At 49.0% G+C, this 15,142-nt stretch overlaps 1 long non-coding RNA gene across 1 annotated transcript; it reads left to right on the top strand.

Moving 5' to 3' along the window:
- Positions 1-388: 388 nt before the first annotated feature.
- Positions 389-9,787, top strand: LOC120372058. The gene is made up of 2 exons (XR_005584719.1): positions 389-547; positions 9,495-9,787. It is a non-coding gene; the product is annotated as an uncharacterized LOC120372058 (long non-coding RNA).
- Positions 9,788-15,142: the final 5,355 nt, after the last annotated feature.

Raw genomic sequence — 15,142 nt, 5'->3', positions numbered from 1 at the left:
GGCAGTTCTTGGAGACCCCACCCTAATCCTTGTGGGGACCTCCTGTGTGCAGTGCATTCTCTTATCTAATGCATGTTTCTCCCATTTCCTGAATTCAATGCCAGCACTCTAAGGGGGTGAGCATGGGAGGCAATGATCTAATTTCCTGCCCTGCAAATTTCATTTGTAGGCTTTACTCAGGGCTCCGGGAAGGGTTACACCCTTACAATTCATTGGCGGAGAGGGCGGAGAAGAAGAAGAGGAACTCCCAGCTCCCTTTCTCCTACACAATAGAGTTTTAGAGCTTGTTTCAGTATGTTGCATGAAACAAATTGGAGGAGTCTTCTGTGCAGGTGTGCTGCATCTTAAAAGGATCAGGTAATTTGGCATTATCCATCAATCACAATCGGTGATCCCCACTCACAAGATGGCCAGGACTGAAACAGGAAGGGGAATGGTGCTGCAGTGTAGAGTGAGGAGTATCAACAGAACTCTAAGGGTCCAGGACTGGAAAAGCTGAGGATGATTTTGATCAGGAACGAGGGGCACTGTGCAGAGACTAAGACAGGTATTGCAAGTAAATGGAGCAAGCCAAGATCAATGTGCAAAAGTAGAGCTTGGTTATGGGAGCCAGGACTGGAATATGCATGCTAGGAGCGAGTTACATTTGCAGAGCTGGTAGAGGTTGAAGCTTTCTCAACTTTTGCCACCCTCAGTCTGACTCAGGACAGGGCTATGTATCAATCATGTGTATAAACTAAAATATGAACTAGACTCATGCAAGCAGAGAAGCGGTAAGAAAGATGGAGAAAGATTCGTATGCTTGAACATTTCTCCATTGCCAGGAGCTCACCATTCTTGGAAGTCAGCTACTATAATGTTCTCCTCCATATGGAAAACTCTGTTTTCCAATGTCTGTAAAAGCCGTATTTTGATGGAATGTGGAGGAGCAACAATACTAAATACAGGGTAAGAACAATTCCAGAGGCTCTGGTTAAGTGTGACTGGAGGTATTTGACATAAAAACAAACACATGTTGATTGTAATACTGATGCATTGAGTTGGTATGTCTTCAGTTTTCTGCCATTTTGAGAATGGTTTTGCTGTGATTTCTCTACAAGGCTGGGAATTCTTCCAAATTAGGACTTGGGGAATACTTTAGTTCCACTTAAGGGGAAAAAAGCATATATTTCAAGAGTTGCAGCTTGGAGTCTTCTTGTTGTTTTCCGTTCCTTTGCAGTTCTGCGTTAAGTCAAATCCAGGAATTTAAGGGAGAGCAGCAGGAATACTGTGGAAAAGCCATTTAGAAAAATATAAGGCCAGATGCTCAGTTGGTGCAAATTGGAGAGGCTAAAGTGACGTTACTAGAGTCAGACCAACTCCATTTACAGCAGCTGAGTTTGATCCCTTAAGGCTAAAATCAGAACTATGTTGTTTGAAGAGCTAGAAACATAAACAGAGTTTTGCAAGACAATTACAAACTTACAGCCGGTTCCAGTTGTCCCTGCCCAGAGTAACTGGAAAGCCAGCTTCTGTTGCTATGCAGAAGATTCCTCAGGTGGGACAGAGCTGTAATGTGGTTCAATCAATGCCAACCTATGGCCTGGTCCCTAGTGCAAGGGGTGTGGTGGGTGTGTCTGAATCAAAAGGGGCAGATGCCTCTGAAGGAAAGGCAAGATATCCCTGGCTTTCATAGGCACTTTTTGGGGCTGTGGCCAGGCCAGCACAAGCTAGGACAGCCCTGAGGCTATTCTAAATGATTGTGGGGCTTGGCCTAGTCCCTGACTGGGCACAGGATCAGGGACTGTAAATGGATTAAAATTTCCTTTGCTCCCGAGCCAAAGGCAGCCAGATTACATCCCAGATACATGGTTTACACAACATATGGTTTGTTCTGGTACATTACTTTTGAAACACAGCTCTCGGTAAAAGGCTGGGAATCCCAGGAGCAAGGAAAGCGGAGAGAGGCAACTAATAGTTCTCATGATCTTAGGGTGGAAGGAAAATCCACCCATTCCATGTGTGTAAGAGGTTCCAGGAGGAAACTGAGTGGGTAGTAGTGTATTTTCAGTGGGGTAGCTGGTAGCTTTGGGGAATGGACGAAGAGATGCAGTGCAGGGCAGGGTTGAGGTGCATGAGCAGAGCTGTAAGAAGAGAGATGAGGATTGCGGGCTTACTGCTAGGCAGAGTTAAGGTGCTGTAGCAGAGTTGTGGTGCATGTAGATATCTTGGCAATGTGTGTGTGGGGGGAAGAGGTCACAGAAGTAACAGAGAACCCAGTGGTGTGGCCTTGGGCCTTCTCTGTCTTGCTGCTTCCCCTCCCACCCAGGGCCTTTGTTGTCTATTCAGATAGTAAGATCTTTGGGGAAAAGGCTGCCTCCTACTGTTTGTACAGGGCCTGGCATAATGGGTGCCTGCTCTCATCTGGGAGCTCTAGTCTGCAGAGCTCTCTTCAGGGTAACCCTATGCAGCACCTTCTCAGACTATACAAACTAGTGCACTTTGGGCCAATCGAGGTCATTACAAAAACTCCCATGACTTCAATAGCCTTGGAATCAAGCTCTTGTTTGCAAGAACAGTGCATGGGTTTGATCAGAGCACAAATGGCAATAAAAAGTCAGCTGAGCGTGGCGTAGGGCAGGCAGCCCTGTGAGACGAGGGTTGTGAAAGAATTTCCTGTTGACATGCAATTCTTCCTCTGTCAGTGAAGAACTCTGGGCAGCAAGCTGCTCCTTTTACAGAGGACGTTTTGGGAAACTGTTTGCAAAAAATCGGAGAACAGTAACTCCCTCCCAATGCAAGATATACCCACAGCTGGATGGCACATGGGCTTGCCTTTACAGCCCCCGATCATTTCAAGAAGTCCTGTAGCTTGTGTGCTACAGCAGGTCAGACTAGCTCCCGGTCATCCCTTCTGACCTAAGGATCTATGAATCTCTCTCCCAGTTTGAGGTAAGGGGAGGAGGCTGTTGCAGTCTAGGGGGCCGTTAATGGATTTTAATCCCTTTGAGTTGATTAATACAGTATATCAGAGCCCCTGAATGTAATGGGGATCTAACAGACACACAGACAATAAATGCATGGAAGGCCATACTTTACTAATGAGCTGTAATCCATTGTTCAGATGCAAAAGGAAGGATTAAGAGATTATGTATTTGTGTGTTTAAGGGTGAGAGAGAGCTTTACAGGGTCAGATCCTCAGATGGTGTAAAATTGTATAGCTTGGTGGAAGTCCGTGGGTATCTGCTGAGGATCTAGCCTATTTTAAGGTAGGTGGCATTTCTAGCACATTTCCATGCTCACCTCATCGCTCTCCCAGGAAAAGAGAAAGTCACAAATAGGTCACAGGCCTGCCCATCCTGGCTGTGGCATTTGGTTAAAGGCTACAGGTTCTCTGCCCCCTTTTTTTCTTTTTTCCTGTTTCATCTTAACCAGCAGCACATGGCCCCGATTGGCTGCAGAGCCATCCACAGATGTCAAAGCACTTTTATAAATACTCGTTAATTAGGGTTCAGGGCAGCTCTGCACAGTGGGAAAGAATCATTATCCCTGTACCACAGATCTCAGTTTCATAGCATTTAAGGCCAGAGAGGACAATTAGATAAACTACTCTGACCTCTGGCACCACAGAATTTCACCAAAAACACCTGTGCTGAGCTCAGCAACTGCAGTTAAATATTTTAGTCCTCAGGAGGCTAAACTGATGTGTGATACTGGCAAACAGGAGAGACTGTGGTACCACCAATGCCCACATTGAAATATGATCCTGCTGGCGATCCATACCCAGCAGTCCTGTGCTGCAGAAGAAAGTGGAAGAACTCCCAAGGCCCCTGCCAGTGTAACCCAGGGGGAAATTCCTACCTGACCCCCCCAAAGCTGGTGAACAGAAGGGGAAGTGGAGGCACAGAGATGGGCAGGGACTTGCCCAAGGTCACACAGTGAGTCAGTGGCAGAGTCACTAGCCCTGCTGGACACAGATATGAAAAGAGAAGCTGTGTTACTTCTGTCTACTCCAGTCTCTTTTCTTCAGCCAGTCATGCTGTGCAAGTTAGAGCCTAGGGCCTCACTGAGACCCATGACTGGCTTGCTGGGTGGGCTGCATTCACTAGGCCAGTCATTCTCAATCTATTTACCATTGTGGGCAGCATATGTGACTCTCTGTGTGTTATGTGGCCCACATCCACACTACATATACACACCACCTGTATGGCCCTGGCTCGTCGTGATATTTAGTGTGCACAGGCACTGAGTTAATCCAATGGCAGGATTGTCAGGAAAAGCACCAAGGAAGGGGGAGGTGGAGCCAGATCTACCCATCTCAGCAGACACTTGAGATACAATGCAAGAGCCACGTGCTGGACCTGACAAGTTACCCCAGGAGGGATTGTAGGGAGGGGAAATCAAAGGAGCTAGGAAGGTTTAGAAGACAAGGTTTTGAGCTAAGGAGACCCCAGAGCCTGCAGGGGGCTGGGGGACACAACCTACCAGGGCTCCCTCAGGAGGATGGTTAGACTATGTAAAAGACAGGCATGTACGTATTTTAAAATCCTTTCCCTCTTAGGCTATGCTTTGTTTCTATGCTTAGCGAGAAGGGGTGCAAGGTGCAGCTAGCCCAGATAATGTGACAGTGTGCACCCAGAAATGGGTCTGAACCAGAACCCCATATGCAACCCTTCACCCCAGATCTTTGGGAAAGGCAGAGCCACTAAAACTGCAAAGAGAAAAATGACAATGGAATGCGCAGGACAGGCAGCCAACCTACCTCTTCAAACTGCACAATGCCATGCTGCAGCCTTCCCCTCTTCCTAGGTCATGTATTGCCCCTGCCCGTCTTATAGACTCATAGACTTTAAGGTCAGAAGGGACCATTATGATCATCTAGTCTGACCTCCTGCACAACGCAGACCAAAGAATCTCACCCACCCACTCCTGTAACAAACCCCTAACCTATGTCTGATTTATTGAAGTCTTCAAATCATGGTTTAAAGACCTCAAGGTACAGAGAATCCTCCAGCAAGTGACCTGGGCCCCACGCTACAGAGGAAGGCGAAAAACCTCCATCTCTGTGTCTTCCTTCCTGCCCAAGTTCTTTACATTTTATCTTTCATGCCCAAACTGTAACTTAATTGTGACCTTCTCTATTTGTGCAGATGGTCAGCATAAAAACACTGGTCAGAGCTTATTTTACCACTTGTTGAGTCTCTTTCTGTATCCCCCCTAATTTCCCCATGTCTTTACCACTTGGGTGGTTACAACCCTCGTTAGGGACATTCCTGAGGTGAGGGTGCATGATCAGCAGCAGAACATTCCTTTTTTCAATTTTAGGGGTGAACTCCCGGAGTTTCACCCAAGGCTGATTAATGCAGAAGAAGAGGGGAGGGGACGGGGAGGAGTTGATCAGGTCTCAGGCCTACAATACAAACATATGGTAAGAGACAGCTCCTGTCCTGAATGTCTACATTGACAAGACAGAGGGTGGGAAGGGAAACAGAGATAGAGAGTTGAAGTGACCTTTCCTTGGTCGTCCAGCTGGTCAACAGCGGAGATGGGTATTGTGTTTCCAGTCTCATGTCCTATCTACTAGCCCATGCCACCAACCCACTTCCATGTGCACAGAAGAAAGCTTGACGGGGTGTGTGAATATTCTCCTGACCAAGGCTTATATTAAGCATCATTATGTAGAGTAGACAGTTTATCAGTGGTAAACAGCAGACACCAACCAACACTCTCGCCAGGAAAAAGAACAAGAAATGCACTGGACAGAGCATTTCAAAGAATTGCTGAACAGGGATTCCACCTAAAGAGGAAGCAAACATCCAGGAAGCAGAAGAAGATCTTGATATCAACACAGACACCCCAACTAAGGAAGAGATCATTCAAGCCATCAACTGCTTAAAAAATGGGAAAGCTTCTGGGAAGAATAATTTGAATGCAGAATTGTTCAAAGTAAATCCTAAATTAGCAGCGTCTATCCTGGCCCTCTAGTTACATCAGTCTGGGAAAGGGAAAAAGTGCCAGATGAGTGGACCAATGGGGTTATAGTGAAGATACCAAAGAAAGGAACTTTCAGTGATAGTAATAACTGGTGTGGTGTCACACTTTTATCTGTGCCAAGCAAAGCATTGTGTAAGAACACAGTCCAGCCTATATCAGAGGCAGTTGATAGCGTTCTCAGAAAAGAGCAAGCTGGTTTTCGGAAAGGGGCGCAGGCTGTATGAAACATAACAGAACAGTGTTTAGAATGGCAATGGCAACTACATAAATTTCATAGACTTTGAGAAGGCTTTTGATAGCATTCACAGGACCAGGCTATGGCGCATTCTGCGGGCATATGGAATTCCTTTCTGTATAATCAATGTCATCAGAAGCTTCTATTTCAACTTTACATGCAGTGTTGATCACAGTGAGCTCAGTACAGCAGTATGTTAGGGGTGTGTCATGTCTGCAATCCTCTTCAACATTGTCATTGACTGGGTAATGCGGTGTACAACAGAAGACATGCCAAGAGGCATTAAATGGACACTCTTCTCATCCCTTAAAGACCTGGACTTCGTAGATGATGTCGCTCTCCTATCACATACCCAACACCTGTAACTTGAAGTCTTTAAACCATGATGTGAGGAATTCAGTAACTCAGCTTGAGGTTATGGGGTCTATTACAGGAGTGGCTGGGTGAAGTTCTGTAGCCTGCAAGGTGCAGGAGGTCAGACTAGATGATCACGATCGTCCCTTCTGGCCTTACAGTCTATGTGTCTGTGAGACTGAAAGGGCCTTCCTGAGTCATCACCCCCAGCTTCAGCAGACAGACTCCTGGCCAGGAGCTTATCAAGCTCCATCTTAACACTAGTTAGGTTGTTTGCCCCACTCCTTCTGCTGGGCAGCTGTTGCAGAACCTCCCTCCTCTGATGGCTAGAAACCTTCTCATCTGCTGGACACATTTATTCCTGGCCAGTTGATCACCACTTGTTCTTGTGCCAACATTGTCCTTTAGCCTCCATAGCTCTTCTCCCCACCTGGTGTTTTCCCCCTAGAGTGCAATCACACGCCCTCTGAGCCTTCATTTGGCTAGGGTAAACAAGCCCAGCTCTTTCACTTTTCTCTTGTAAGACAGGCCCTCCATACCCCTCCTCATCCTAGGACCCTTCTGGGCACCTTTCCCAGCTCATTTAAGGCATCTCTCAAGTTGGGCACCTGAAAATGGAGGCATTCAGACTCACTAGTCACTTCGGAAACCCTCAAGCTCCCTTTGAAAATGGCCGTCACAGTTTATAACACATTTCTGCTTATTATTATTGTCCATTTGTCCATTTTGGTTGCTCAGAAGATACCTCTGCTGCACAGCCCTGGGGAGAATGCATATTTCCTGGAGGGGAGGGAGAGAGATGTTTTTTTTCAGTCCTGTAAGTGTGGCTCTGGCTGCACTGGTTGAAGGCAGCGATGCTGCAGACATCCCACCTCAGATGTCCCTGAAATGTTCTGCCAATGTCCCTCAACCCTGAGCTACAGAATCCTGGTTTGCTTAGTCCTGGGCCTCATCTGAACTTGATACAGGCTGGGGAAGATTTTCAAAAATGCCAGAGGAATTTAGGCTCATCCGACCAACTGAAAGTCAGTGGGATACACTCCTAAGTCCCCTGTGGTGCTTCGGAAAATCTGCCCTGTTATTGATCGTTCCAGAGTAAGATAGTTTTGAGATGTGTCCAAAAGCATGACACAGCTTAGGCTGAGACTTTCAGACTCACATTGGTTGTCACACTGATCAGAACCCACATTTCTGGGGAATGGCAATATTCCCATAGCTCTCCTGGTCTGGTTAAGTCAGCCTTAGTTGAGGCTTGTAAGATGATGGAAGGGGGGCAGGTTTCTAAATTCCCTCTTGTTGCCACCCTCCCACCCCCAAACAGGTGATCTGGGTTTCTATACAAACACTCTCCGGGCTTTCCTCATCCTGCAGGCAGAAGAGGCCTTTGATGTCCCTGATTAGAATTCGGGGTTACTATGGCACTCAGTCGAGCTCTACAAAGAGCTGTGTTTACTCAGTGTAATTGCTGTGTATTCCTCTACCTCCTGCTGAACCGCATCATCCAATTGCAGACAGAGACTCAGGAACCACAGGACTGACTTAGGGTTTCTATGCTCTAGTGCAGGCTGGTAACGAGCGAGGAAATCGCTAGTGTGGGCAACAAATTGTTGCCTAGCTATGGGCTTGTCCAGAAAGTCCTGCCACGCTGGAGAGGCTCAGGGGTTTAATGCACCAGCCGGGGTCCCCCTCGGACTGGGACAGTAAATCTTCCCATGGCCAGGAGCATGATGACTGTGGTGGTCTCATTCTTACCCCAAGGGAACATGTGTCCATATCATACAAATGAGTCAGGGTGAACATAGGCAGCTCAGGGGAGGCCAAGCACTGGAATAGCAGGGAGGCTGCAGATCAGGATCCTGGCCCCACTGAAATTAATGTGAGCTGTACTACAGATCTGGGATCACACCCCTAGTTCTAATCCTGTCTCTCCCACTGAGTCAATGTACGATCTCAGGCAAGTTGCGGCGCCTCTTTGTGCCTCAGTTTCCCCATCTATAAACAAGAAATAATGACAGTGAGCCAGGTGCTTGCCTCACTTTTGGAAAGCGCTTTGGAGGTGCACAGGCCCAGCTCTTTAAAATTCCCCTGTATGGGTGGGGGAATTCCAGTGAACAACATGGAGCTCAGCCCGGGTGGACAGCCTGGCTGCAGGTCAGGCTGAATTTTAAAGGGCCAGGCCTGTAAGTATGATCACAGAAATCAGGAAGACATTAGGGGATGGAGAAGCACATTTCTTGCAGCATTGTGAAAGTCGAGTTGGCTAGATTGGCAGTCTCTTCACTGCAGCTTGTGTCTCGGGGGTAGCTTTCTCCACAAGCCCTGCCCAGATGGATGGAGTGACAGGCTGCACCTGGGACACTGACCACCAGGAGTGCTGGATTCACCCGGCTTCTCCCTGGGGCACCTAGAAAACCTACTGAGGTGTGAATACCTTTGCCTTTGGAATAGAACAGATGGCACCAAGTGGTGGTGGGGGGGGGGGAATGTGCCAAGAGAGGATGCACTGAGCCCACCCAACCACTCTCACCCCATTTCACAGCACACAGGGGAAGCACCCTGTTATATCTTCGCTATGTGCTGGACACCACCCCCTGCCCTCCAGGAAATGCTCCCAGCAGAGGTTTGTTTGCCCAGCGGTGCTGCTGCCTCCAGCCTGGCTTGTAGTTCTAAGAAAACAATTTGGTCTAACAGCCTATGGTGCATTGCACTAGGCATCAGGAGACCAGGACTCTATTTCTGTCTTTGATGCTGGGTGACCTTGGGCAAGTCACTTTCCCCGCTGTGTGCCTCAGTTTCCCCATCTGTGAAATGAGGATAATGAAACTGACCTGCTCTGTACAGTACTTTGAGATCTAGGGATGATTATTATTAAATGAACAAACAAATGAATAGATTACCCATCCCTCTCACATACCCTTGTGCTTTATCACAGGCTAAGGAAACCCTGAGTTACAGTGTAAGCAGCAGGTCACTGGAAGGGAGGTTGCCGCTAGCTCCAGACATGCTCTTTGTTGGACTGAGAAGATACCCTGCACCAAACCCATCTCCCTTGGGACCACAGCTGTGTCTTCTGCAAGCAGGCAGGCAGGAGATACATCATCCATTGACCATCCCAGCAACACACCAGATTCAGTACCCCACTGTCGGTCTCTGGACAAGGCACTTGGTGGTGATGAGGGATTCTGAGAGGCCTATTTCTTCTCTGGCTAATGTCATTTCTTCTAATCACCTGAGTTCATTCTTACAATGGTTACGGCCCTACAGGCTGCATGTGCAGTGCCTAGAAATGCACACCCGCTATCACAGGGGTGCCCAGGAGGCCACCTGTGGCCACTAAGATTCTAAACTGCGGCCCTCGAAGGTGACTGTGGTCCTTGAACAGCCCTCCTCCTTCTCCTCGCCGCCCCCCCCTTCCGGGGCTTTTAAACTGGCATGCTTCAATCGGTCTGTCACCATGGGAAGGGAGATAGGGCACCACTTCCCCAACTGGCCCCCCGCTTCCCCTGCACCCCCGAGAGCAGCTCTCCTGGGAGTAAGGAGTGTTCATAGAGTCCCAGATCCATAGAGTTTAAGGCCAGACAGGACCATTAGATCATTGAGGCCGACTTTCTGTGTAGCACTGACCTTTCCGTTTCACCAGTTACTTCTGCACTGAGCCTGGTGACTCATGTTTGGCTGAAACATCTTCCAAAACCACATCTGGCTTGATCTGAAGACATCAAGAGATGGCAAATCCAGCACTTCCCTGGGTGGTTTGTCCCAATGGGCAGTCAGTCACCCTCACCGTTACAAATTTGTGCCTTATTTCTTATTTGAATTTGGCTGAAGTCAACTTCCAGCCACTGGTTCTTGTTCTGCCTTTCTCTTCTGGCCCCACTAAAGTGCTCTTTAGTTCTGACAATTTTTCCCCTGTGAAGGAACTTCTACACTGTAATCAAGGCCCCTCTTGACCTTTGTTTTGATAAGCTAACCAAATTGAAGTTTAGGTTCTCACTGCTAGACATTTTCTCCAGCCCTTGAATAATTTCTGTGGCTCTTCTCTGTGCCCTCTCCAATTTTTCAACATCCTTTTGAACCTCCCTTCTCCTGTTTATACATCCAAAGATCTCATTAGGCCTTTTTGTGCTGAGCAGTTGCTGTGACTTCCCTCCTGCAGCTACTCAGCAGCGCCCCCACTGGCTGCCCACTGCCTCACGGCAGAGGGAGGAGAAAGCTGCTCTGGCTGGTCCATTTCCTGTTTCACTGGCTGGCTGTGGGAGCCCCAGGTAGGGTATGTGTTGGAGCTCGACTGGCTGTGCCTGCAGCTAGGGAAACAGTGAAAGCGTTGATTGTAGCCCCTTGACATTTCTGAGATAATACGTTCATCCCTGAGGGTGGGAAGGTCAGACATCACTGCCCTGGAGCGGCATTTCCAGCATAATGACTATAACTGTAGCCAATGATGTAACCCTTATAGAAAAACAATTGATAAAAACCTAAGCACTAGAACACATGGAAAGAACTAGTTATAATGTATATAAATATGACCATTACTATACTTATAGGAGGTTGTTGGCTTTGTAAATGGCTCCATATTGTCATGCAACAACCTTAATTTTAAATCATCAAAGATTTTGTCAGGAATGTCCAAACTTTTCTCTTTTTTAAGAAATGCTAAATCTCATGCACTGCATTAATAATGTCAATCTCCTTCATCCACATACATGCCAGTAGAGGTTTATATGCTGAAAAGAGAGAGCGGAGCATTCAAAGTTATATGTATAGGTCTTTAGCACTAAAATATTTATACATCTATAGGTACTTGATTGAAAGCCCATTGCAGTGAATAGAGTTCATGGAAGATGGGTCAATCAATGGTTATTAGCCAAGATATTCAGGGACACCACACCATGCTCTGGGTGTCCCTAAACCTGTCACTGCCAGAAGCTGGGACTGGATGACGGGGATTTATCACTCGATAATTGCCCTGTTCTGTTCATTCCCTCTGAAGCACTGGGCCCCAGCCACTGTCAGAAGACAGGATACTGGGCTAGATGGACCTTTGGTCTGACCCTGTATGGCCATTCTTATGTTCTCATAGTCATTCCATTTAAATCAATGGGCTTTGCATCAGGCCCTTAACACATACGGTTTTCTATAGTGCCAAAATGCCAGGAGTTTGTAGAAGAGCTTTATGGCTTGGTCACATAGCATTTTCTATGGCACCAGGCTCCCAGAAACCCACACTGAGGAGCTCCCCACAGGTACTTATCCAGGTGCAATGGAGGAACATTCCTGTCTGCAGACACCTAAGATCCGCAGGGGAGGAACTGCTACTGAGCCTCTAGGAGGAGGATGATAGCATGATAGATCCTTGTGGCCTTGGGCAAGCTTCAATCCAGTCTGTCACCATGGGAAGGGAGATAGGGCAGAGGTGCCTGCCCGGTACATAGAGGGATTGCAAAGCCCTACAGATCCTTTGGGATGTGAGGTGCTGCAGCAATTACTATGATAACACCCAGCAAGTAGACAGAGAGGCATGCAAGCATTAGAAGACTTAGAACAAGTATGATTGTCTAGCACCTCCTCCCCCACAGCCAGTGGTGAGCTGCAGCCGGTTCGCACCGGTTCGCGCGAACCGGTTGTTAAATTTAGAAACCCTTTTAGAACCGGTTGGAAAGGGCTTTTAAATTTAACAAAAGCTCCGCTCCCTGTCCTGCCCCTGGCCCCAGCTAACCTGGCTCCAGCTCTGCCTTTGCCTCCTCCTCTGAAGGCTCCCCCTCCGGGCTTCCCGCCAATCAGCTCTTAGCGCGGGAAGCCTGGGAGGGCTGAGAAGGAAGCAGCAGCTTCCTGCAGGTAAGCTGGGGGGGGGGGGCACAAGGAGGGCTCTAGGCACCGCGCGTCCCTGGCCCCGACCCCGACTCCGGGCGGCGCAGCTCCGGCCTGGCCCCTGGCTCCAACCCCAACCCGGCGGCGCGGCTCCGGGCGGCCTAACCCGACTGTGGCCGGGCGGCGCAGCTCCAGGCTGGCCCCCGGCTCCGACCCCGACTCCAGCCGGGCGGCGCGGCTCCGGGCCGGCCCCCGGCTCTGACTCCGATTTCGGGCTGGCCAGTGGCTCTGGCCCGGCCCCCAACTCCAGCCCAGCGCCCGTGGCTCCCAGCCCCGGCTCTGGGTGGCACGGCCCCCATCTCCAGGCAGCGCGGTAAGGGGGGCAGGGAGCAGGGAGAGGGTGTTGGATAGAGGGCCGGGGGTGAATTAGGGTCAGGACTGGGGGCGGTCAGAGGGCAGGGAACAGGGGAATTGAATGGGGGCAAGGGTCCTGGGGGGGGGCAGTCAGGAAGGACCAGGGGTTGGATGGGGCGGTGGGAGGCAGTCAGGGGCAGGGGTTCCAGGGGCAGTCAGGACAAAGAGAAGGGGTGGTAGGATGGGGCAGGGGTCCCAGGGGGCCATCAGGAATAAGAGGAGGGGTTGGATGGGGTGGCAGGGGGCAGTTAGGGGACAGGGAAGGGGGGTGGATAGGGCAGGGGTCCTGTGGGGTGGGGCAGGAGTCCCGGGGGACGGGGGGGTCATGACCCCCTCGTGGGGTGAGGAGGAGGGAACCGGTTGTTAATATTTTGGCAGCTCTTCACTGCCCACAGCTCCTACTTCTACCTCCCTCAAGCTGTACCAGACCTACTGGCACCTCCCCTCTCAGAGTTCAAACCCATCTCCAGCCTCCTACTCCCTGCCTGCAAGCTCTCTGCCACCAGCTCTATCTCCCTGCTTGATCCTCCCCTCCCCTGGCCTTGACCTGTCTCCTCTCACTGGCTTCTGGGCTGATGGAGAAATCAGGAACTGGAGAGGGAGGCAGGGGAGGTTAGGAGAGGCCAGGCAGGGTGTGCCTGGGTTTGCAACCCAACCCTGCCTTGCTATGCTCAGAGACCTCCTACCACAGTGCCCCCTCTGGCTGCCCTAAAATTCAGGACATCGTCCACTTCCCAGGTGTGTCTCTGTGTTTCAAATCTCATGACCAAGTTCAGAAGGGGAACCTGCTGCCATGAGCAGAGCTCTCCCTGGAGACTAGCACCACGAGAGGCGCCCCAGGGCACAAGGCAGGTGAGGGGAAGGGGGTTGGATTCTCCCTTGCCCTGAAGAACAGTACCGTATGAGGGGAGAGGTGGAGGGAGGGAGGCAGGAAGGGGGAAGGGAGGTGCTGGCTTAGGAAAATAATGGTTTGATTGTTATTTTTTTCATTGTCATCCAATTAAAATGACCAGCCCCTCCTGCGGAAGTTGGATCTCTAGCTGCCCTTAGTCCTCAGACGCCGAACACTTCCCCTGCCTGTCTTGGCAGGCGTCTTCTCAGCAAAATATCTGAGCTCTATGTCCACACTCCCCTCCATTCGTAGGATAGGAAGGCATCATTCTGGGTCTGTCTGCTTCAGGTGTGCATTAGTCTTTATCTCTAGTCTTTTCCACCTTGCATAGGTCACGCTCTAATGGGGAAAGGCTCACCTTGCAATTATTAAAGCTTCTTGCACTCATTATGTTCCCATTCGCCAATGAGACAACAGTACAAACAAGGGATGAGCATGGGTATTTGTATCTGAGTTCTTTACATGCTGCATTAATGGCTCAGGGAGTCGTTGAGGGAGGTGGGGTTCAAAATAACAAGAGATAATAATACTACCTCGATCTTTTCCTCAGTAGATCTCAATGTACTTTATAAAGGAGGTCAGTATCATTGACCTCATTTTACACAGGGGAGGGGGAACTGAGGCACAGAGTGGTGACGTGACTTTCCCAAGGCCACCCAGCAAAACAATGGCCAGAGCCGGGAATAGAATCCAGTTTGAACCAATAAAGGCACACATTTTTAACAGCAAGAGTAATGGACCAGTGGAACAACATACCAAGGGTGAACAGAGCTGGTCGGAAAACTTTTTTCCATTGACACTGAAGTCTTTCACAGAAATATATCAGTGTCAACAAATATTTAGTCAGGAAGATAGCTCAGGTTCAGGTTGGAATTACAGGTCAAAACAAGAGAGAAAGACCCACTCCAGAATAGCCTGGTGCATAGGGCTCTCACCTGGGATATGGGAGACCCAAGAACTTGAATTTAGGTGTCCCACATCCAAGCTGAGTACCCTAACCACTAGGCTATTGGCAGGTAGAGCTCGCGTTCACTCTCATTTTTGGCAAAACATTTCAAAAGGTCTCAGTTTTGGTGTGCATCAGCATGAAAACAAATGTCAAAACTTCATAATTTTACACAAAATGGAACTGCTGTTTCCCAGCATCACTGGCTGTTTTAACATCAAGATTGGAGGTTTCTCTAAAATATCTGCTCTACTTCAAACAGGAATTAATATAGAGAAGGCCCATGGCCTGTGCTATGCAGCAAGTCAGTCTATATGATCACAGACATTGTCCCTTCTGGCCATATACTCTATGAACCCAGGTCTCCACGGCTTTGTTAACATTCGCCTGGTATTTCACTTCCTGGCTGGTGGAACTATCTGGAGACCAGAATTCATTTTGCTTTGGCTCCAAAAGACCTTATTGGGCAGGGGAGGTGAAAGCTCATGAAAAAAATAAGCAAACATGTCTAGATGAGATT

This window comes from Mauremys reevesii, linkage group 9 (genome assembly GCF_016161935.1).
Source record: "Mauremys reevesii isolate NIE-2019 linkage group 9, ASM1616193v1, whole genome shotgun sequence".
Lineage (NCBI taxonomy): Eukaryota > Metazoa > Chordata > Testudines > Geoemydidae > Mauremys > Mauremys reevesii.
This window is presented reverse-complemented; position numbering and strand designations above follow the sequence as displayed.